The 23,889-nt window shown below is 43.3% G+C and overlaps 1 protein-coding gene and 1 long non-coding RNA gene across 3 annotated transcripts in view; one reads left to right on the forward strand and one right to left on the reverse strand.

The window, feature by feature from the left end:
- LOC143816387 (uncharacterized) overlaps positions 1 to 2,476 on the reverse strand; it is a 73,158-nt gene extending 70,682 nt beyond the window's left edge. Inside the window, exon 1 of the long non-coding RNA XR_013212199.1 lies at positions 2,396 to 2,476. This is a non-coding gene — a long non-coding RNA (uncharacterized LOC143816387). The remainder of the gene's footprint in view (positions 1 to 2,395) is intronic.
- Positions 1 to 23,889, forward strand: part of TRPM3 (transient receptor potential cation channel subfamily M member 3) — a 1,089,849-nt gene that overhangs the window by 361,991 nt on the left and 703,969 nt on the right. The window lies entirely within an intron of this gene.

Genomic DNA, 23,889 nt, shown 5'->3' on the forward strand with positions numbered 1-23,889 from the left:
CACAAGGTCTCTCATCTTTGAAGGGTGCCTTCTCCCAACAACAATTTTAAGATCTCGCCACAAGTGTTCAATGGGATTTAGATCGAGACTCATTGCTGACCACCTCAGAACTCTCCAGATCTTTGTTTCCATCCATTTCTGAGTGCTTCTTAAAGTACAGTATGTTTGGGGTCTTTGTCCTGCAGGAAGATCCATGACCTAGGACGCAAATCCAACATTCTGACCCTGGGCACTACATTGTGACCCAAAATCCTTTGGTAATCTTCAGATTTTATGATGCTTTGCATACAGTCAAGTTACCCAGTGCCAAAGGCAGAAAAAAAACAACCCAAAACATCTTTGAATCTCCATCATATTTGACTGTCATTACTATGTTCTTCAGTTTTCGGTAAACAGTAGAATGATGTGCTTTACCAACAAGCTCTATCTGGGTTTCATCTGTCCTCAAGATGCTTTCCCAGAAGGATTTTGGATTTCTCACATAGATTTTGGCAAACTGCAGTGTAGCTTTTCTATGTTTCTGGGTTAGCAGTGGGGCTCTCCTAGGTCTCCTGCCATAGCATTTCATTTCATTCATATGTTGACAGTTTGCGCTGACACTGATGCACCTTGAGTCTGCAGGACAGCTTGAATTTCTTTGGAACTTGATTGGAGCTGCTTTCCCACCATCCAAACTATCCTGCATTGCAACATTTTATCAATTTGTCTCTGCCGTTCAGGGAGATTATGTCCAGTGCCATGGGTTGTAAACTTCTTGACTATGTTGCGCACCATGGACAAAGGAACATCAAGATCTCTGGAGATGGACTTGTAACCTTGAAATTATTGATATTGTTGAACAATTCTGTTTTTCAAGTCGTCAGACAGTTCTCTTCTCTTTCTGTTCTCCATACTTAGTGTGGCGCACACAGACAGACAATGCAAAGATTGAGTCAATTTCTCCCCTTTTTAATCTGCTTAAAGGTGTGATTTTCATATTGCCCACACCTGTTACTTGCCACAGGTGTGTTTGAACGAGCATCACATGCTTGAAACAAAATTGTTTACGTACAATTTTCAAAAGGTGCCAATAATTTTGTCCAGCCCATTTTGGGGGTTTTATGTGAAATTATGTCCAATTTACCTTTTTTTTTTCCTAAGTTTTTTTTGCGTTGTTCTAATGCACAAGAAATAAACATGTGTATAACAAAACATGTGGAATTGCAATAATTTTCTGGGAGAAATTCTTTATTTTCTGGAACAATTTCAAGGGTGCCAACACTTTTGGCCATGACTGTATATTGTTCCACTCACTTTGGTATTGTTGGAAAAATGATATTGAAGAAATAAAAAAAAAAAACTACAAAAATCAGTTCTACAAATGGTAATTTCTTATGTATCATTTAATCATAAAAAGAAAATGGAAAAAAATTGAAAGCGATATTGTGAGGGATGAGGGAGACTCCATTTTGGATTTATTAATTCAGGCCTGATAGATTATCCAGAATTCTCCCTTCCCACTCCTGAAGTGGCCCCCACCCTTGGAATAAGTACACAAATCCCCAAAAGCGCAGAGCTTTTGCCAAATGGCCAGAGAATTAGAGGCCACGTGTTATTGAAGGCAAGGAGGAGCAGAACTGGGACCCCCTGCTGTTTTTTGTGCAAGGTGGCCCACATCAAGGGGAAAGTGTAGACACTTTGGCACCGACATCTAGAGATGAATTATGAGAGTACCGTGCATCTCAAAGTTAAGCAATTTTAGAAGTCAGCCTGTGCGTGCAAAATCGCTGGGGCATAATAATCCGTCCCTGGTCAATAAGGCATAGGGACGTATTATTATGCCCGATGTCAGAAAGGGGTTAAAGTATATATTTCCCACTAAATAAAATGCATCTTTTCGGTGGTGCAAAAAAAATATACAAAAATTACTTAGTTATGTCTTTCCCTTTGTTTAATCTATGTTGTGTCTAATTTTCACACATGATGTATGATAATGGAGTACAGTTCCACTATTACCATTATAATCTGGTGATACTATGAAGGGAAATTATTCCGAGGGCTTCTACTGTATCTGTATAGAATATAATCATTTCTATTTTTAATAGCATCATCAATTTTGCTGTCATAATTAAATACAGCAGATGTATCATCAATAAGATCCAGTAGGTTATTTGTGAATTACTTGTTCTGAAATAGACCCCACTGCTATGTAGAGCCAGTTTAGACAAAGTGTGGCCCTGGGCAAACATTAAAAATTGAGACCCCAAATGCTAATATATTGCACTACCTCCCCATTCTGCTGATAGGTTGTAACTTTTCCTCATGGAAGAACCCCTTTAAGACCTCGCTACACTGTATATGCACTGAAACATGCTTCTAGGTATTTGTAAAAATAATAAGATTGCATGGTTCTCACCTACCTTGGGTACACGACCAACATTCTGCCATTGCTCCAGTCTCTGTATACTGGCTGACGTTGTGGTGTCTCCTCTGCTACCAACACACAGACACTGAAACAGTAGTGATGTCACAACTACAGCATATGCACAGAGACCAAAGCAGTGGAGGAGAACCAGCCTTGGACATGAGAAATCTGAGTACCATATCTGATTTAATTATTTTTACACAGTGCTTGCCAATACAATTCAGAATCCTGAAAAAAAAACTTTAAAAGAGAGTTAGTGTCATCTCTAGTAAAGGCTGTATTACAATAACAAACCAAGATATTGTTTCCTGTATGTATCATAAAAGAATCATCCACCACTGAGAACTGCAGCTTGCCAAAACCTTGTGGTATGAGTACAGTGTTCAGATTCAGCTCCTCTTGTTGGTTCCAGCGATCATTACGTGACTGCAAGTATGCAAATCATGTATTTATGGTCGCGTGAAAACAACTGGAACCGGCAAATGGAACTAAATCATAGTGCTGTGTCCATAGTTCTAAGTGTTGGCAAGCTTTGGGGCTTGCCAAAAATGTCCTCAGTAGTGGACAACAGACAAACCCCTTTAAGATAAGAACAGGAAACCTTTTCTTGGTTTGCTACTGTACAGAGCATGGACTACTGGTAACATGGCTGCAGACAGAGTAGTATAGGAGACCAGACAGATCGACTTTATACATGGTCGCTTCTGTAAGGTCCACATGTTGCACCAACAGGTACAGGTCAGTACTAGGGTTGAGCGAAACGGGTCGATCATTTTCAAAAGTCGCCGACTTTTGGCTAAGTCGGCGTCTCATGAAACCCGATCCGACCCCTGTGCTTGTCGGCCATGCGGTACGCGACTTTCGCGCCAAAGTCGCGTTTCAATGACGCGAAAAGCGCCATTTCTCAGCCAATGAAGGTGAACGCAGAGTGTGGGCAGCGTGATGACATAGATCCTGGTCCCCACCATCTTAGAGAAGGGCATTGCAGTGATTGGCTTGCTGTCTGCGGCGTCACAGGGGCTATAAAGGGGCGTTCCCGCCGACCGCCATCTTACTGCTGCTGATCTGAGCTTAGGGACAGGTTGCTGCCGCTTCATCAGAAGCAGGGAGAGCGTTAGGCAGGGTCCACTAACCACCAAACCGCTTGTGCTGCAGCGATTTCCACTGTCCAACACCACCTTCGGTGTGCAGGAACAGTGGAAGCTATTTTTTTTTTTTTTTCCCCTCAGCGCTGTAGCTCATTGGGCTGCCCTAGAAGGCTCCGTGATAGCTGTATTGCTGTGTGTACGCCACTGTGGAAACCAACTGCTTTTTTCAAAGCACATATCCTCTTGTTCCTTCCTTTCTGCACAGCTATCTTTTTTGTTTGTCCACACTTTTTATTTAATTTGTGCATCAGTCCACTCCTATTGCTGCCTGCCATACCTGGCTTACATTACTGCAGGGAGATAGTAATTGTAGGACAGTTTTTTTTTTTTTTTTGTTTTTTTTTTGTGGGAGATTAAGATTGGCATTTCTGCTACAGTGCCATCCCTGTGTGTGCCATCTCTCACTGAGTGGGCCATAGAAAGCCTATTTATTTTTTCCGTGATTTGTGTTCTAAAATCTACCTCAACACAGAAACACTACATCAATCAGTGGGAGAAAAATATTGGCCTCAGTCAGGGCTTGTGTGCCACTGCTGTGTGTGCGCTATCTCTCATTCAGTGGGCTATAGCAAGCCTATATTTTTTTTTTTTTTTTTTTTTTAATATTATTTGGTTTCAAAAGTCTCCCTGAAAAAAAAAAAAAACCTAAAAAAACAGTGGGAGAGTAATATTGCCCTTTCAGCTTGTGTGCCAGTCTTGACTCCTGGGTGTGCCACCTCTCTCCCTCTCATTCAGTGGGCCATAGAAAGCCTATTTATTTTTTTTTTTAAATATTATTGGGTTTCTAAAGTCTCCCTGAAAAAAACAAAAAATACATAAAAAAACAGTGGGAGAGTAATATTGCCCTTTCAGCTTGTGTGCCAGTCTTGACTCCTGGGTGTGCCACCTCTCTCCCTCTCATTCAGTGGGCCATAGAAAGCCTTTTTTTTTTTTGCTTTTTTTAATATTATTTGGTTTCTAAAGTCTCCCTGAAAAAAACAAAAAAAACATAAAAAACAGTGGGAGAGTAATATTGCCCTTTCAGCTTGTGCGCCAGTCTTGACTCCTGGTTGTGCCACCTCTCTCTCTCTAATTGTGGGCCATAGAAAGCCTTTTTTTTTTTTTTAAATATTATTGGGTTTCTAAAGTCTCCCTGAAAAAACAAAAAATACATAAAAAAACAGTGGGAGAGTAATATTGCCCTTTCAGCTTGTGTGCCAGTCTTGACTCCTGGGTGTGCCACCTCTCTCCCTTTCATTCAGTGGGCCATAGAAAGCCTATTTATTTTTTCCGTGATTTGTGTTCTAAATTCTACCTCAACACAAAAACACTACATCAATCAGTGGGAGAAAAATATTGGCCTCAGTCAGGGCTTGTGTGCCACTGCTGTGTGTGCTATCTCTCATTCAGTGGGCTATAGCAAGCCTATTTTTTTTTTTTTTTTTTTTTTTTTAATATTATTTGGTTTCTAAAGTCTCCCTGAAAAAAAAAAAAAACCTAAAAAAACAGTGGGAGAGTAATATTGCCCTTTCAGCTTGTGTGCCAGTCTTGACTCCTGGGTGTGCCACCTCTCTCCCTCTCATTCAGTGGGCCATAGAAAGCCTATTTATTTTTTTTTTTAAATATTATTGGGTTTCTAAAGTCTCCCTGAAAAAACAAAAAATACATAAAAAAACAGTGGGAGAGTAATATTGCCCTTTCAGCTTGTGTGCCAGTCTTGACTCCTGGGTGTGCCACCTCTCTCCCTTTCATTCAGTGGGCCATAGAAAGCCTATTTTTTTTTTTTTTAATATTATTTGGTTTCTAATTCTCCCTGAAAAAAAAAAAAAAACCTAAAAAAACAGTGGGAGAGTAATATTGCCCTTTCAGCTTGTGTGCCAGTCTTGACTCCTGGGTGTGCCACCTCTCTCCCTCTCATTCAGTGGGCCATAGAAAGCCTATTTATTTTTTTTTTTAAATATTATTGGGTTTCTAAAGTCTCCCTGAAAAAAACAAAAAATACATAAAAAAACAGTGGGAGAGTAATATTGCCCTTTCAGCTTGTGTGCCAGTCTTGACTCCTGGGTGTGCCACCTCTCTCCCTTTCATTCAGTGGGCCATAGAAAGCCTATTTATTTTTTTTTTTAAATATTATTGGGTTTCTAAAGTCTCCCTGAAAAAACAAAAAAAACCTAAAAAAACAGTGGGAGAGTAATATTGCCCTTTCAGCTTGTGTGCCAGTCTTGACTCCTGGGTGTGCCACCTCTCTCCCTCTCATTCAGTGGGCCATAGAAAGCCTATTTATTTTTTTTTTTAAATATTATTGGGTTTCTAAAGTCTCCCTGAAAAAACAAAAAATACATAAAAAAACAGTGGGAGAGTAATATTGCCCTTTCAGCTTGTGTGCCAGTCTTGACTCCTGGGTGTGCCACCTCTCTCCCTTTCATTCAGTGGGCCATAGAAAGCCTATTTTTTTTTTTTTTAATATTATTTGGTTTCTAATTCTCCCTGAAAAAAAAAAAAAAAACTAAAAAAACAGTGGGAGAGTAATATTGCCCTTTCAGCTTGTGTGCCAGTCTTGACTCCTGGGTGTGCCACCTCTCTCCCTCTCATTCAGTGGGCCATAGAAAGCCTATTTATTTTTTTTTTTAAATATTATTGGGTTTCTAAAGTCTCCCTGAAAAAAACAAAAAATACATAAAAAAACAGTGGGAGAGTAATATTGCCCTTTCAGCTTGTGTGCCAGTCTTGACTCCTGGGTGTGCCACCTCTCTCCCTTTCATTCAGTGGGCCATAGAAAGCCTATTTATTTTTTTTTTTAAATATTATTGGGTTTCTAAAGTCTCCCTGAAAAAACAAAAAATACATAAAAAAACAGTGGGAGAGTAATATTGCCCTTTCAGCTTGTGTGCCAGTCTTGACTCCTGGGTGTGCCACCTCTCTCCCTTTCATTCAGTGGGCCATAGAAAGCCTATTTTTTTTTTTTTTAATATTATTTGGTTTCTAATTCTCCCTGAAAAAAAAAAAAAAACCTAAAAAAACAGTGGGAGAGTAATATTGCCCTTTCAGCTTGTGTGCCAGTCTTGACTCCTGGGTGTGCCACCTCTCTCCCTCTCATTCAGTGGGCCATAGAAAGCCTATTTATTTTTTTTTTAAAATATTATTGGGTTTCTAAAGTCTCCCTGAAAAAAACAAAAAATACATAAAAAAACAGTGGGAGAGTAATATTGCCCTTTCAGCTTGTGTGCCAGTCTTGACTCCTGGGTGTGCCACCTCTCTCCCTTTCATTCAGTGGGCCATAGAAAGCCTATTTATTTTTTTTTTTAAATATTATTGGGTTTCTAAAGTCTCCCTGAAAAAACAAAAAAAACCTAAAAAAACAGTGGGAGAGTAATATTGCCCTTTCAGCTTGTGTGCCAGTCTTGACTCCTGGGTGTGCCACCTCTCTCCCTCTCATTCAGTGGGCCATAGAAAGCCTATTTATTTTTTTTTTTAAATATTATTGGGTTTCTAAAGTCTCCCTGAAAAAAACAAAAAATACATAAAAAAACAGTGGGAGAGTAATATTGCCCTTTCAGCTTGTGTGCCAGTCTTGACTCCTGGGTGTGCCACCTCTCTCCCTCTCATTCAGTGGGCCATAGAAAGCCTTTTTTTTTTTTTGGTTTTTTTAATATTATTTGGTTTCTAAAGTCTCCCTGAAAAAAACAAAAAAAACATAAAAAACAGTGGGAGAGTAATATTGCCCTTTCAGCTTGTGCGCCAGTCTTGACTCCTGGTTGTGCCACCTCTCTCTCTCTAATTGTGGGCCATAGAAAGCCTTTTTTTTTTTTTAAAATATTATTGGGTTTCTAAAGTCTCCCTGAAAAAACAAAAAATACATAAAAAAACAGTGGGAGAGTAATATTGCCCTTTCAGCTTGTGTGCCAGTCTTGACTCCTGGGTGTGCCACCTCTCTCCCTCTCATTCAGTGGGCCATAGAAAGCCTTTTTTTTTTTTGGTTTTTTTAATATTATTTGGTTTCTAAAGTCTCCCTGAAAAAAACAAAAAAAACATAAAAAACAGTGGGAGAGTAATATTGCCCTTTCAGCTTGTGCGCCAGTCTTGACTCCTGGTTGTGCCACCTCTCTCTCTCTAATTGTGGGCCATAGAAAGCCTTTTTTTTTTTTTTTTTTAATATTATTTGGTTTCTAAAGTCTCCCTGAGAAAAAAAAATAAATAAATTAGGTGGGAGATTAATATTGACATTAGTGCTTGAGTGACAGTCCTGCGTGTGTGTCATCTCTGTGATTTTGTGCCACAGAAAACAGAGTGTGTAACATTGTGCCTGATTTTCCTTGTGGTCTCACCAACCTGTTAAGGGATATTGAAATCATACTGAAGTTATAGCTCACCGTGTAAGTTGTTTGATAGCAACAAATAAAGTTACTTTGGTTAAGATTTTAAAACAATGAGGAAGTCTGGTGCAAGAGGTCGTCGTGGGCGTTCATTGTCAGCTGGTAATGATGGTAGTGGTAGTGGAGCATCAGGTGGTCGTGGGGATAAAAATATTCCACCTAAGTCTGGAGCTGTGGAGCCAGTTTCGTCGTCAGGCTACACAAGGCCTCGAACGCTCTCTTTTCTGGGAGTAGGAAAACCGCTTTTAAAGGCGGAGCAGCAACAGCAAGTTTTGGCTTACATTGCAGACTCAGCCTCTAGCTCTTTTGCCTCCTCTTCCGAAACTGGTAAATGTAAAAGCAGCGCGTCGCTTGTGGATGTTCACGGTCAGGGACAAGTCGCTTCCTTGTCCTCCTCAGCAAAAACTACAACAAGAGAGAAGGATGCAGCAGGCGACACAACGGGTCACTCCATGGAGCTCTTTACACATACCGTCCCTGGCTTAGAAAGTGAAACATTTAACAGGCCATGCCCATTACAAGTATATTCTGACATGGAGTGCACTGATGCACAGCCACAGCCAGAGTACTATGCTGCTCCTTTGACTCAGACCACCACATTGCCCTCTCAGGGTACAGATCCACAATCAGACCCTGATGAGACTATGTTGCCCCGCCACGAACGCTATACCACCGACCGACACAGTGACACAGACGAAGTTGCACACGAGCTCGAAGAGGAGGTAATAGATGACCCAGTTATTGACCCCGATTGGCAGCCATTGGGGGAACAGGGTGCAGGCGGCAGTAGTTCAGAAGCGGAGGTGGAGGAGGGGCCGCAGCAGGCATCAACATCGCAACAGGTTCCATCTGCCGGGCCCGTATCTGGACCAAAACGCGTGTCAAAGCCAAAACCTGTTGGAGCACAGCGTTGCCATCCGGTTAAAGCTCAGTCTGCAATCCCTGAAAAGGGATCAGAGTCTAGGAAGAGTGCAGTCTGGCATTTTTTTAAACAACATCCAACTGATCAGCGCAAAGTCATCTGTCAAAAATGTTCAACTAGCTTAAGCAGAGGTCAGAATCTGAAAAGTCTAAATACTAGTTGCATGCATAGACACTTAACCACCATGCATTCTCAAGCCTGGACTAACTACCAAACGTCCCTCAAGGTTGTAGCACCCTCGGCCAATGAAGCTAGTCAGCAACGCAACATCCCTTCCGTCACTGTAAGGCCACCATTTTCCGCACCACCGGCAGTATCTGTGCAGGTTTCTTTGCCAGCCAAAAGCAGTCAGGGTCAGGGAATCACCAGTTTTGTAGGAGGAAATATTGCATGTAGGGCACCGGCGGAAACAATACCGTCTCCAACCGTCTCTCAGTCTGCCATGTCCACCGGCACACCCGAAAGTTCCACGATCTACAGCTCTCCAGTCCAGCTCACCCTACATGAGACTCTGGTTAGAAAAAGGAAGTACTTATCCTCGCATCCGCGTACACAGGGTTTTAACGCCCACATAGCTAGACTAATCTCGTTAGAGATGATGCCCTACCGGTTAGTTGAAAGCGAAGCTTTCAAAGCCCTGATGGAGTACGCTGAACCACGATACGAGCTACCCAGTCGACACTTTTTTTCCAGAAAAGCCATCCCAGCCCTGCACCAGCATGTTAAACAGCGCATCGTCCATGCACTCAGGCAATCTGTGAGTACAAAGGTGCACCTGACTACAGATGCATGGACCAGTAGGCATGGCCAGGGACGTTATGTGTCCATCACGGCACACTGGGTGAATGTGGTGGATGCAGGGTCCACAGGCGACATCAATTTAGGGACAGTTGTGCCTAGCCCACGGTCTAGGAAACAGTTGGCTGTAGGCGTTCGCACCCCCTCCTCCTCCTCCTCGTCCTCCTGCAGAAGCTACAGCTCTTCCACAGAACGCAGTCGGCCAACCACTCCATCGGCAGATGACACTGTTGCACACCAGTTGTCCCATTATGGGCCAGCTACTGCCAAGCGTCAGCAGGCTGTATTGGCTATGAAGTGTTTGGGCGACAACAGACACACCGCGGAAGTTCTGTCCGAGTTCTTGCAACAAGAAACGCAGTCGTGGCTGGGCACAGTAGATCTTGAGGCAGGCAAGGTAGTGAGTGATAACGGAAGGAATTTCATGGCTGCCATCTCCCTTTCCCAACTGAAACACATTCCTTGCCTGGCTCACACCTTAAACCTGGTGGTGCAGTGCTTATTGAAAACTTATCCTGGGTTCTCCGACCTGCTCCTCAAAGTGCGTGCACTTTGCTCACATATCCGACGTTCGCCTGTACACGCCAGCCGTATGCAGACCTATCAGCGGTCTTTGAACCTTCCCCAGCATCGCCTAATCATAGACGTTGCAACAAGGTGGAACTCAACACTGCACATGCTTCAGAGACTGTGCGAACAGAGGCGTGCTGTTATTTATTTGTGGGAGGATACACGGGCAGGCAGTAGGATGGCAGACATGGAGTTGTCAGGTGTGCAGTGGTCGAAGATACAAGACATGTGTCAAGTCCTTCAGTGTTTTGAGGAATGCACACGGCTGGTTAGTGCAGACAACGCCGTAATAAGCATGAGCATCCCCCTAATGCGTCTGCTGATGCAAAGTTTGACGCACATAAAGGAGCAGGCGTCTGCACCAGAGGAAGAGGGAAGCCTTGATGACAGTCAGCCATTGTCTGGTCAGGGCAGTGTACAGGACGAGGTAGCGGGCGAAGAGGAGGTGGAGGACGAGGAGGATGATGGGGATGAGTATATTTTTAATGCGGAAACTTTCACGGGGGCACAGGAAATTGGTTGCGTGTCACGGCCGGGTTCTGGTTTTTTGAGGGACACAAGTGACGTAGATTTGCCTGCAACTGCCCCTCAACCAATCACAACCGGAGATTTGACAAGTGGAACTTTGGCCCACATGGCGGATTATGCCTTACGTATCCTACAAAGGGACACACGCATTACGAAAATGATGAACGATGACGATTACTGGTTGGCCTGCCTCCTTGATCCACGCTATAAAGGCAAATTGCAAAATATTATGCCACATGAGAACTTGGAACTAATATTAGCAACCAAACAATCAACTCTTGTTGACCGTTTGCTTCAGGCATTCCCAGCACACAGCGCACGTGATCGTTCTCACACGAGCTCCAGGGGGCAGCAGACTAGGAGTGTTAGGGGTGCACACATCAGAAGTGGCGTTGGACAGAGGGGTTTTCTGACCAGGTTGTGGAGTGATTTTGCTATGACCGCAGACAGGACAGGTACTGCTGCATCAATTGAAAGTGACAGGAGACAACATTTGTCCAGTATGGTTACTAACTATTTTTCATCCCTTATCGATGTTCTCCCTCAACCGTCATTCCCATTTGATTACTGGGCCTCCAAATTAGACACCTGGCCAGAATTGGCAGAATATGCATTGCAGGAGCTTGCTTGCCCGGCAGCAAGTGTCCTATCAGAAAGAGTATTCAGTGCTGCAGGGTCAATATTAACCGAAAAAAGGACTCGTCTGGCTACCCAAAATGTTGACGATCTAACATTCATTAAAATGAACCACAACTGGATTTCAAAATCTTTTGCCCCACCTTGCCCGGCCGACACCTAGCTTTCCTATGAAAAGCTCTTGCCTGTGAATTACTTTTCTAATGTCTAATTTGCTGCTGCAGATTGTACAGCATACGACATGTTTACACCTCCCTAAATGGCCAAACTCCCCACACGGGGCCGTGGTATCGCGACTTGGCGCAAGCACCCGTGAGACTGCTGTTTGTCTGAAGAGGTGGGTGTGCTCGCTTTTGGTTGACGGCATTGCTACTGGGTCCCTCATAGTACAATGTAGTGTCTCTGGCGGTGGTGGTGCGCACCCAACGTCAGACACACCGTTGTAACATGAGTGGCCCTGGGGCGGTCCCGCCGGCCTCAAGAGAGTTCCCCCCTACCCCAGCTCAAACTGGGCTCTACTACGTGCAAAATTATGTCGCACAGCTCCACCAATCTTTAGTCTATTCGCTGACATCATTCAATGTCTGGCACTGACAATACAAATTTGTAGACATCTATGATGCAACTTAAAGTAGTCTGTGTCTGTGTCCTATATTGGCACCATTAAATAGTTACTGCCAAATTACTATGTCAGAAACACAGCAGATGAGCCCACCCCTGTACCTAAGTATGCCATCTTTTTTTTTGTTTTGGTTGTTTTGCGAGACATTAACATCTATTTATATTTTGGGAGTACTGGGACAGACACTCCTTGCACTACTCCTCCACTCAGCACCAAGCTGCCTGCCCGTGTATCCATGTAACCGCTGTAAAACTGCCATGAGCCTATTGTTTGTTATTTTAGGCCTTTGATAGCCTGTCTGCGGTCCCTACTCCTCCACTGACCACCAAGCTGCCTGCCCGTGTATCCATGTAACCGCTGTAAAACTGCCATGAGCCTATTGTTTGTTATTTTAGGCCTTTGAAGCCTTTCTGCGCTCCCTCCTTCCACTAGTCCTCCACTGACCAGACCACTGCTGCCCGTGTACCCCTGGAACCAATTTTAAAGTGCCTACAGCCAGCCCATTTTATTGTGTTAGGCCTTCGAAGCCTGTCTGCGGTCCCTCCTTCCACTAGGCCTCCACTGACCAGACCACTGCTGCCCGTGTACCCCTGGAACCAATTTTAAAGTGCCTACAGCCAGCCCATTTTATTGTGTTAGGCCTTCGAAGCCTGTCTGCGGTCCATACTTCCACTAGTCCTCCACTGACCAGACCACTGCTGCCCGTGTACCCCTGGAACCAATTTTAAAGTGCCTACAGCCAGCCCATTTTATTGTGTTAGGCCTTCGAAGCCTGTCTGCGGTCCATACTTCCACTAGGCCTCCACTGACCAGACCACTGCTGCCCGTGTACCCCTGGAACCAATTTTAAAGTGCCTACAGCCAGCCCATTTTATTGTGTTAGGCCTTCGAAGCCTGTCTGCGGTCCATACTTCCACTAGGCCTCCACTGACCAGACCACTGCTGCCCGTGTACCCCTGGAACCAATTTTAAAGTGCCTACAGCCAGCCCATTTTATTGTGTTAGGCCTTCGAAGCCTGTCTGCGGTCCATACTTTAAATACTCCTCCACTCAGCACCAAGCTGCCTGCCCGTGTATCCATGTAACCGCTGTAAAACTGCCATGAGCCTATTGTTTGTTATGTTAGGCCTTTGATAGCCTGTCTGCGGTCCCTACTTTAAATACTCCTCCACTCACCACCACCAAGCTGCCTGCCCGTGTATCCATGTAACCGCTGTGAAACTGCCATGAGCCTATTGTTTTTTTATGTTAGGCCTTTGATAGCCTGTCTGCGGTCCCTACTTTAAATACTCCTCCACTCACCACCACCAAGCTGCCTGCCCGTGTATCCATGTAACCGCTGTAAAACTGCCATGAGCCTATTGTTTGTTATGTTAGGCCTTTGAAGCCTTTCTGCGCTCCCTCCTTCCACTAGTCCTCCACTGACCAGACCACTGCTGCCCGTGTACCCCTGGAACCAATTTTAAAGTGCCTACAGCCAGCCCATTTTATTGTGTTAGGCCTTCGAAGCCTGTCTGCGGTCCATACTTCCACTAGTCCTCCACTGACCAGACCACTGCTGCCCGTGTACCCCTGGAACCAATTTTAAAGTGCCTACAGTCAGCCCATTTTATTGTGTTAGGCCTTCGAAGCCTGTCTGCGGTCCATACTTCCACTAGGCCTCCACTGACCAGACCACTGCTGCCCGTGTACCCCTGGAACCAATTTTAAAGTGCCTACAGCCAGCCCATTTTATTGTGTTAGGCCTTCGAAGCCTGTCTGCGGTCCATACTTCCACTAGTCCTCCACTGACCAGACCACTGCTGCCCGTGTACCCCTGGAACCAATTTTAAAGTGCCTACAGCCAGCCCATTTTATTGTGTTAGGCCTTCGAAGCCTGTCTGCGGTCCATACTTCCACTAGGCCTCCACTGACCAGACCACTGCTGCCCGTGTACCCCTGGAACCAATTTTAAAGTGCCTACAGCCAGCCCATTTTATTGTGTTAGGCCTTCGAAGCCTGTCTGCGGTCCATACTTCCACTAGGCCTCCACTGACCAGACCACTGCTGCCCGTGTACCCCTGGAACCAATTTTAAAGTGCCTACAGCCAGCCCATTTTATTGTGTTAGGCCTTCGAAGCCTGTCTGCGGTCCATACTTTAAATACTCCTCCACTCACCACCAAGCTGCCTGCCCGTGTATCCATGTAACCGCTGTAAAACTGCCATGAGCCTATTGTTTGTTATGTTAGGCCTTTGATAGCCTGTCTGCGGTCCTTACTTTAAATACTCCTCCACTCACCACCTAGCTGCCTGTGTATCCATGTAACCGATGTAAAACTGCCATGACTGCCTACTGTTTGTTATTTTAGGCCTTTGATAGCCTGTCTGCGGCCCCTACTTGCAATACTCCTCCACTGACCACAATGCTGCCTGGAGTGCCTGCCTGTGTATCCATGTAACCGATGTAAAACTGCCATGACTGCCTACTGTTTGTTATTTTAGGCCTTTGATAGCCTGTCTGCGGCCCCTACTTGCAATACTCCTCCACTGAGCACAATGCTGCCTGGAGTGCCTGCCTGTGTATCCATGTAACCGATGTAAAACTGCCATGACTGCCTACTGTTTGTTATTTTAGGCCTTTGATAGCCTGTCTGCAGCCCCTACTTGCAATACTCCTCCACTGACCACACCAATGCTGCCCGTGTACCCCTGGAACCTATTTAAAAGTTCATAGAGCCTAGTTATATATTTTATTTACTATTAATAAGGCCATGATGGACTACGCTGTACCACGCTACAAGCTAACCAGTCGACACTTCTTTTGCGAGAAAAGCCATCCCAACCCTCCACCAGCATGTAGAAGACCGCATTGTCCATGCACTCTGGCAATCTGTGAGTACAAAGGTGCACCTGACAACAGACGCATGGACCTGTAGGCATGGCCACGGAAGATTACGTGTCCATTACGGCGCAATGGGTTAATGTGGTGGATGCATGGTCCACAGGGGACAGCCTACTAAGTCTGTCTGCAGTCCCTAATTCAAATTGTCCTCCACTGTCTAAATCGGAACTTCCACCTTCTGGCTTTCGGCCTATAGTATCAGAAATTAAACTGCATTTGGCCTTCAACTTTGGTTAGGGCCTACTAACGGCTTCTGCCCCTCCCTGGTGTTGCCCTCAACTAAATAAAGCTGAGCTTCAACCTTCCGGCTCTCATTATGTGGTTTTAAAAAAAAAAATGGTGGTTAGGGCCTACTAACGGCTTCTGCCCCTCCCTGGTGTTGTCCTCAACTAAATAAAGCTGAGCTTCAACCTTCCGGCTCTCATTATATGGTTTAAAAAAAAAAAATGGTGGTTAGGGCCTACTAACGGCTTCTGCCCCTCCCTGGTGTTGTCCTCAACTAAATAAAGCTGAGCTTCAACCTTCCGGCTCTCATTAAGTGGTTTTAAAAAAAAAATGGTGGTTAGGGCCTACTAACGGCTTCTGCCCCTCCCTGGTGTTGTCCTCAACTAAATAAAGCTGAGCTTCAACCTTCCGGCTCTCATTATGTGGTTTAAAAAAAAAAAATGGTGGTTAGGGCCTACTAACGGCTTCTGCCCCTCCCTGGTGTTGTCCTCAACTAAATAAAGCTGAGCTTCAACCTTCCGGCTCTCATTAAGTGGTTTTAAAAAAAAAATGGTGGTTAGGGCCTACTAACGGCTTCTGCCCCTCCCTGGTGTTGTCCTCAACTAAATAAAGCTGAGCTTCAACCTTCCGGCTCTCATTATGTGGTTTTAAAAAAAAAAATGGTGGTTAGGGCCTACTAACGGCTTCTGCCCCTCCCTGGTGTTGTCCTCAACTAAATAAAGCTGAGCTTCAACCTTCCGGCTCTCATTAAGTGGTTTTAAAAAAAAAATGGTGGTTAGGGCCTACTAACGGCTTCTGCCCCTCCCTGGTGTTGTCCTCAACTAAATAAAGCTGAGCTTCAACCTTCCGGCTCTCATTAAGTGGTTTTAAAAAAAAAAAAAATGGTGGTTAGGGCCTACTAACGGCTTCTGCCCCTCCCTGGTGTTGTCCTCAACTAAATAAAGCTGAGCTTCAACCTTCCGGCTCTCATTAAGTGGTTTTAAAAAAAAAATGGTGGTTAGGGCCTACTAACGGCTTCTGCCCCTCCCTGGTGTTGTCCTCAACTAAATAAAGCTGAGCTTCAACCTTCCGGCTCTCATTATGTGGTTTTAAAAAAAAAAATGGTGGTTAGGGCCTACTAACGGCTTCTGCCCCTCCCTGGTGTTGTCCTCAACTAAATAAAGCTGAGCTTCAACCTTCCGGCTCTCATTAAGTGGTTTTAAAAAAAAAATGGTGGTTAGGGCCTACTAACGGCTTCTGCCCCTCCCTGGTGTTGTCCTCAACTAAATAAAGCTGAGCTTCAACCTTCCGGCTCTCATTAAGTGGTTTTAAAAAAAAAAAAAATGGTGGTTAGGGCCTACTAACGGCTTCTGCCCCTCCCTGGTGTTGTCCTCAACTAAATAAAGCTGAGCTTCAACCTTCCGGCTCTCATTAAGTGGTTTTAAAAAAAAAATGGTGGTTAGGGCCTACTAACGGCTTCTGCCCCTCCCTGGTGTTGTCCTCAACTAAATAAAGCTGAGCTTCAACCTTCCGGCTCTCATTATGTGGTTTTAAAAAAAAAAATGGTGGTTAGGGCCTACTAACGGCTTCTGCCCCTCCCTGGTGTTGTCCTCAACTAAATAAAGCTGAGCTTCAACCTTCCGGCTCTCATTAAGTGGTTTTAAAAAAAAAAAAAATGGTGGTTTGGGCCTACTAACGGCTTCTGCCCCTCCCTGGTGTTGTCCTCAACTAAATAAAGCTGAGCTTCAACCTTCCGGCTCTCATTAAGTGGTTTTAAAAAAAAAATGGTGGTTAGGGCCTACTAACGGCTTCTGCCCCTCCCTGGTGTTGTCCTCAACTAAATAAAGCTGAGCTTCAACCTTCCGGCTCTCATTAAGTGGTTTTAAAAAAAAAATGGTGGTTAGGGCCTACTAACGGCTTCTGCCCCTCCCTGGTGTTGTCCTCAACTAAATAAAGCTGAGCTTCAACCTTCCGGCTCTCATTAAGTGGTTTTAAAAAAAAAAAAAATGGTGGTTAGGGCCTACTAACGGCTTCTGCCCCTCCCTGGTGTTGCCCTCAACTAAATAAAGCTGAGCTTCAACCTTCTGCTCCAAATTACCATTTTAAAAAATGCAATAGGCTTTTCCGGCCTACTAAAGGTGTCTGCCCCTCCCTGGTGTTGTCCTCAACTGAACAAAGCTGAGCTTCCACATTCTGGCTTTCGCCCTATACTATCAGATATTAAACTGCATTTGGCCTACTAGTGTGGTTAGGCCCTTGAAACAGTGTCTGCTGCTCTTGGGTTTGCTACTCCACTGAACAAAGCAATGCCGCCTGTTTAGTCCTGTTACCAATTTTGAACTGCATGTAGCCTACTTTATTCTTTGGCCCTATATCTGTTTCCTCCTCATCCTGCCCATTGCCCAGCCACTGCTAAATGAGTCTGCTGGTACATTGACCTAGACCACTACATTCCCCTTGTACTCTACACAGCCAGAATCTGTCCCTGCTGAAAGTAAGGTTCCCCTTCCCGCATGTTATACCACCTTACACAGGGACAAAGAGGAAGGTGCAGATGAAAGTGCAGGTTCCTTCATCAGGTGGGGGGGCATACTCGTTGGCGACGTCACTGGCACAGGGCCCCTCAGAGTACGCAAAAGTGTCGCTGCTGGTGGGAGGCGCCCCCGCCATGCAAACACACCGCCGTACTTTGAGGGGCCCTGTGCCAGTGGCAATGCGAACGAGTGGGCCCCCCCTGCTTGCTCAGGATCACAGCACTTGCAACTTTTAAATACTTACCTTTCCCTGCAACACCGCCGTGACGTAGTCCGCATTTCCTGGGCCCACGAAAAACTTGAGCCAGCCCTACTCCCCCCACAACTTTCCCCCAATTCCCTATGCCCAACTATTATTATACAGTTAATTAAGATTGGCAAGCTTCAGAAACAAGAATGGATGTTTTTGGCATTAAAATGGGCACTGTAGGTGTTTTCCTGGCCTCCACTCACTGCCGACTATGCTTCCCCATTGACTTGCATTGGGTTTCGTGTTTCGGTCGATCCCCGACTTTTAGCGATAATCGGCCGACTGCACTCGACTCGACTCTGGACAAAATCGGGTTTCCCAAAACCCTACTCGATCTTAAAAAAATGAAAGTCGCTCAACCCTAGTCAGTACACCTAGTACAAATAGAAAAGCCAGCTCACCATAATATAGGAATTTCAGTTAGCATGAAAGCACATACTAACTATACGTGTACATACTCACAAATTCCAAAGAGGGTGTTCCAGCTTCTGATAAAGGTCTAATTTTATTAGTATTCAATAACTACAATTCTATGCTTCCCTACACCCCTGTATTGACAATCGGGGCCTTAACAAAATCACTATAAATAACAAGTATCCCCTGCCTTTAATTTCTGAGCTATTTGACAGAATCTCTAGGGCAAAGATTTTCACCAAATTGGTTATAATTATAATTTGATTTGGATCCACAAGGGCAACGAATGTATGAGGGCCTTTAATACCTGTGACAGTCACTATGAGTCGAATATCTCGTCATGCCCTCTGTGCAATGCACCCGTTGCATTTCAGGAATTTGTTAACGACATCTTCCTGGACCGACTCTATGTTTCTGTGTTCGTGTATTTGGACGACATCCTGATTTCTCTCTTGATTTACTTACCGCAAAAGACATGTCTGACAATTTCTGCAGCATCTATGGGAGAACAATCTGTTTGCCAAGTTGTCCAAATGTGTTTTCGAAAAATCTTCTTTTGCCTTTCTTCGACTACATTGTTTCCAGCCAGGGTGTTGTAATGGATCCAGAGAAGGTTTCTGCTGCTCTTTTCTGGCCTCGCCCCCAAGGCTCGAGTACCATCCAGCGGTTCATGGGTTTCTCCAACTTTTACAATTTATTCTGCACTTCTCATCCCTCGAGGTAAGACCTTTGTTCCTACAGATAGGAGAAGGAGAATATTGTCTTAGGATCCAAGCTGGCTGGCCATGTGTGCATATACATAATTCTACTGAGCTGATTGATTGCCTCTTTTGGTGGCCAAGAATGTTCTGGACTTCGTAACCGTCGGTGCACTGTGCCAGAAACAAGTCTCCTAGGAAAAAGGTAGTCTCCTTCAGCCTCTGCCAATTCCTTACATCCCCTGGCAACACATTGCCATGGATTTCATCACGAACCTGCCCCTCTCTAAGGGTTACAACACCATCTGGGTTGTGGTGAACCAGTTCTACTAGATGGCTCACTTCAGTCCTTTAGTCAACATTCCCTCCGTTCCCAAGCTCCCCTCCAAGTTCTTTCAACATGTGTTTCATCACCATGGGCTTCCTCTTCACATTGTCTCTGATCATGGGGTCCAGTTCACATCTACATTTTTTAGAGCTCTTTGCAAGCTGCTGAATATTCAGCTGGATTTCTCCTCTGCATACCATCCTTAGTTCAATGGGGAAAGTGGAACTGGTCAACAAGATTCTCGAGAATCAGGATTATTGGGTGCAGTTTTTCTACAATAACCACATTGAGAAGTCCACACCTACTGCTGAATTATGCTGGTGATGCTCCTGGTGTCCAGTATTGGCTGCAGTACTAATTTCAAACGAAAGGGCAGCAGCCAATGGCTCTGAGTGGGGAATTCCATCTAAACTGGTTGAGCCAATGAGGTCACTGATTGACTGACACTCTGTTGGCATGATTCTGGGTCCAGCGCCAGAGACTCAGCACTTGACTCAGAGACGATGAGTAAAGAGTGGTTTCATATTTTACAACACTCTGCAGCCAGGGACAAAGATTTTCTGATAGGGGACAGCTCCTTTAAGGCTGGATAATAACCAGTCAGTAGACATTTGAGTTGCATAGTCCTATTAATTTTGATCCACAATAAACTGTAGAATCCAGAGTTGCAAAATACCAAAGTGATCATACTGTCAAAAATGACAAGTTGTGTCTTCCAGTGCACAGGTCACATCTAGCATTTAAATAAGGTGATGTCTATATATATTAAAAGCTAAAGGATCATTAAACACATGGTCAACATATAAGATTTATTTGTACGAGATAAAATGCCATTGTAGACCCATAAATCCTTAGGTCTATCACTTTCTTCTTGGTCTTTAGCAGTGCAGCATTAAAACGAGTGAATGATTTTATGGATGGAACGAAAAGGTTGCCTTCAAGGAATATCGACCATGCGTGACTTATGTATTTCACCATGCTGCTATTACTTCAGAACATTAAATCCAAATCCTCATATCTTCTATAAAATAACAGTGTGAAAATGGATCATATATTCGGATTGTCAGACAATATGTGCTCAAAAATACGTGAGCACCCCTCCATTGATTGTGTTCAGCCATTGCCAATGCAAACACGGTATTAACCTTGTCTCATTACAAACTGGTGGATAAAATCAGGCATATGCCAAACTTCCAACATTCTCTATAGCAGTGTTCCACAACTCCGGTCCTCAAGAGCCACCAACAGATCATGTCTTCAGAATTTCCTTAGTATTGCACAGGTGATTGAATGCTTGCCTGTGCAGGTGCTGCAATTATCACCTGTGCAATACTAAGGAAATCCTGAAAACATGACCTGTTGGTGGCTCTTTAGGACCGGAGTTGGGGAACACTGCTCTGTAGGCAAACATTAGTATTGGTCATACTGAAGTGCTTTTGATTTTCAATGATCAACTGTAATTTAAAGACACGTTTGAAAAGTCTAAAACTCTAACCTGAACACCATTCAAAAAATGTGGAGATAAATTAGAAAACCAATCCTGAACCAGACCTTCCTATCCTGACCTCACAAATGCTCTTTTGCCTAAATGATCGTCATTTTCTATAGACGTACTAAAAAATTGTGGACTGGAGAGGCTATTATACCTGCAAATGGGGTCCAACTCCATGTTAACACCCATGGTTTTGGAATTGGATATCTTACAAGCTCATTTATAGAGATTTCCTTCTACACTTTTGCTCTTGACTCAATATACCCCAAGATGTGTAGCACAAAGTCACCAGATAAAGACCACACATGATTCTGTATACTCTGTCATGAGATATCTGTGCTGTATGTGTCTTTGTGATGCTCACTTAGTGGTGTGATGTGACTTGTAGTCTACTTTACTAGCAAGTCAATATATTATATGAAATTGTATGTCAGAAAATTAGGTCCTTAACTATTTTTTTTAAAGTAAGGGTGGACTCATATGCATATGTAATAGTACATATTTTATATATAGTGCAGATATATTGTTTTTACAGTTTTTTTCTGATCTTATATCCTGAGATGAATGCCACGAGGTGATCAGTTTTGAAAACAGACACGAATTCACGTTACTCTGTCAGCAGATGTTTATGATACCTGGGCACTCAGTGTTGAGATATGAATTACAATCTGTTGAGGTTATGCTAACATATCACAAGAATGTAATGAATTTAATAAAAAAATTTAAGTTTTTAACATCCTTTTTGGAAAGTTAAAGGTGGACACACTTGTAACTTCTAGACTGCATAGCAGAGGACTGGATAATTCAAAGTAAATATCTATGGCTCATTGAATCTATAACTCACTCTTAAAATGTTCTCACTAAGTAAAAATAATTCAATAATTTTCCTTTCTTGAAAAGTATAATGTTGCAGGGTATATACACTAGATTCCTTGTTAGGGTGTTGATCCAGGGAACCAGTCTGATTGCCGTATGTGGAGTCGAGAAGGAATATTTTCCCCAATGTGGAGCTTACTGTTTTCCACATGGGTTTTTTTTGCCTTCCTCTGGATCAACATGTTAAGGCATGTTAGGGTAGGCTATGGGTTGAACTAGATGGACTTAAAGTCTTCCTTCAACCTTAATAACTATGTTACTATGTTAAGAATTCTGTTATTCTCTACTTCTTTTTAAATCTGAGGACAACCTAATGCAAGGTCGGACACAGACAGAAGGAGGCCCCTGTGCAAGAACAGTATATGGGCCCTTTGCAGTCCAATAGCTCCTCATAACACAAAATCCCACCTGCTTTGGAGATGGAAGTATGTCCCCTTACCTCTTGGGATCCTAAGGGGCACCATTAGAGTGTCCACTCTATCTAATGGCATCTAATGGCAGTCTTGTCACTTCTGTAACAGCAGTCACATTAGACACATATATAAATTAGGCAACTGTAAGGAAAATGCTTTTTAAGAAAATCTTCAGCTTGTGTAAGCGATTAATAAACCGGCTGAAGATAAACATAATTTCACAAGAGAAAAAGCGGTGGAATACAAGTGAATATTTTTTGCCAGATATTATTAGTATTATTATTATTATTATTAATAATAATAATAATAATCATCATAATAATCTAAATACTAATAATGTACAATTATTTTATTTTATGGTGATTATTTTGATGACAAACATTTAATAAAACATTCTGGGAATCTTCGATGATTATATTCTCGTATCATTCTTCTCCGTAGAAATCTGAATCATAATCACATCATTTGCCTCATTCTACCTGATAAGTGAGCGGTTACATGATGCACCCTGAGCCACAAATGACTAATCTAGAATTAAAAAAGGAAAAGAGAAATTGTGAATAGAAGGTTTATCACTTCCTGTCACCTTTCATGCTGTTTGGGATTAATCAACTTTTTACTGTTCACAAAAATGTATGAGATACTTTACACTCTGCGAAATATTGGCATTGGCATTGAAGTACACTGCATGTCTTTTATAGAATACTGTGAGACTTTAGCTGTATACATTGTACTTAATCTTTCAGCACAGACGCTGTCACATTGAAATTTTCCATCCTAACAAAATAATAGCATAAGAATGCATTTATCTATAGATGCATGCTTCTCGCCAGACTTGTCAATCTCTTCCTAAAAAATAGCTTTGATCATATTGTACTGTTGCAGATTAGACACACTGAAATGCAGAATTACCCTACTTTAACATTATGCAGCATAATGCTGAGCGTGACAATGAAAACTGTCTGGGATGTGACTACTTTGTTACATTTGGAGGAATTCAGCTGTAAACTTAATAGTAACTTCAGTACATTGTAATAAAATAGTTATCGTATGTCTGTTTTCCAAAATGTTAAAGCCGTTTACAGTTATTACATAGTTACATAGTTATGAAGGTTGAAAAAAGATCTTGGTCCATCAGATCCATCAAGATCAACCTTTCTCCACCAATTGTACATTTCGACACTAATTTAACTATAACCCATTACTGAACGCGTCTCTCTATTTTTAACCAGTATTCTTGGGTTAGAATGAAAAGAAAAAAAATCATAAGGCTTATTTAACACAGATAAGCCAATATATTTGAGTGGAGTTGAATTCTAATTGAATATTATAAAAGTCTGCCAAAATGCAGATTTTTTTGTCTTTTGCTTAAACGCAGATTCATCAAAATGACAGCCAATAGCCCTCATTTTTTTAAAACCTTTGAGGGCCATCAAAACGTAAAAAATAATTTAAAAAATCCATATACTCATCTTACTGTTCACCTCTCCACTCCTCACCGTCACCCCTCCGGTCCTCGTCACATACCTGAAAACAGCCATGAGCGCTGAGATCTCCGAGCCTCTCACGCTTGACTGGAACTTCTGGCTCTGATGAGGTCCGGGACTGTTCTGCACATAGACACACAAGGTCATTGCGCACATCATGATGTCATCATGACCTTATACGTGCTTGTTCAAATCTCTCCCAGGTCTCTTCAGTGCAGAAAGTCCTAGCCTAGCATAAGGAAGCCTTAGGAGTCAACTCTCGTGGTGGTAATAAGAAGATGTAGCAAGGACCAGACGATGGTAGGTTAGGAGTTGAGGGGCCTGGACAGG

This window comes from Ranitomeya variabilis, chromosome 1, assembly GCF_051348905.1.
Source record: "Ranitomeya variabilis isolate aRanVar5 chromosome 1, aRanVar5.hap1, whole genome shotgun sequence".
Classification (NCBI taxonomy): domain Eukaryota; kingdom Metazoa; phylum Chordata; class Amphibia; order Anura; family Dendrobatidae; genus Ranitomeya; species Ranitomeya variabilis.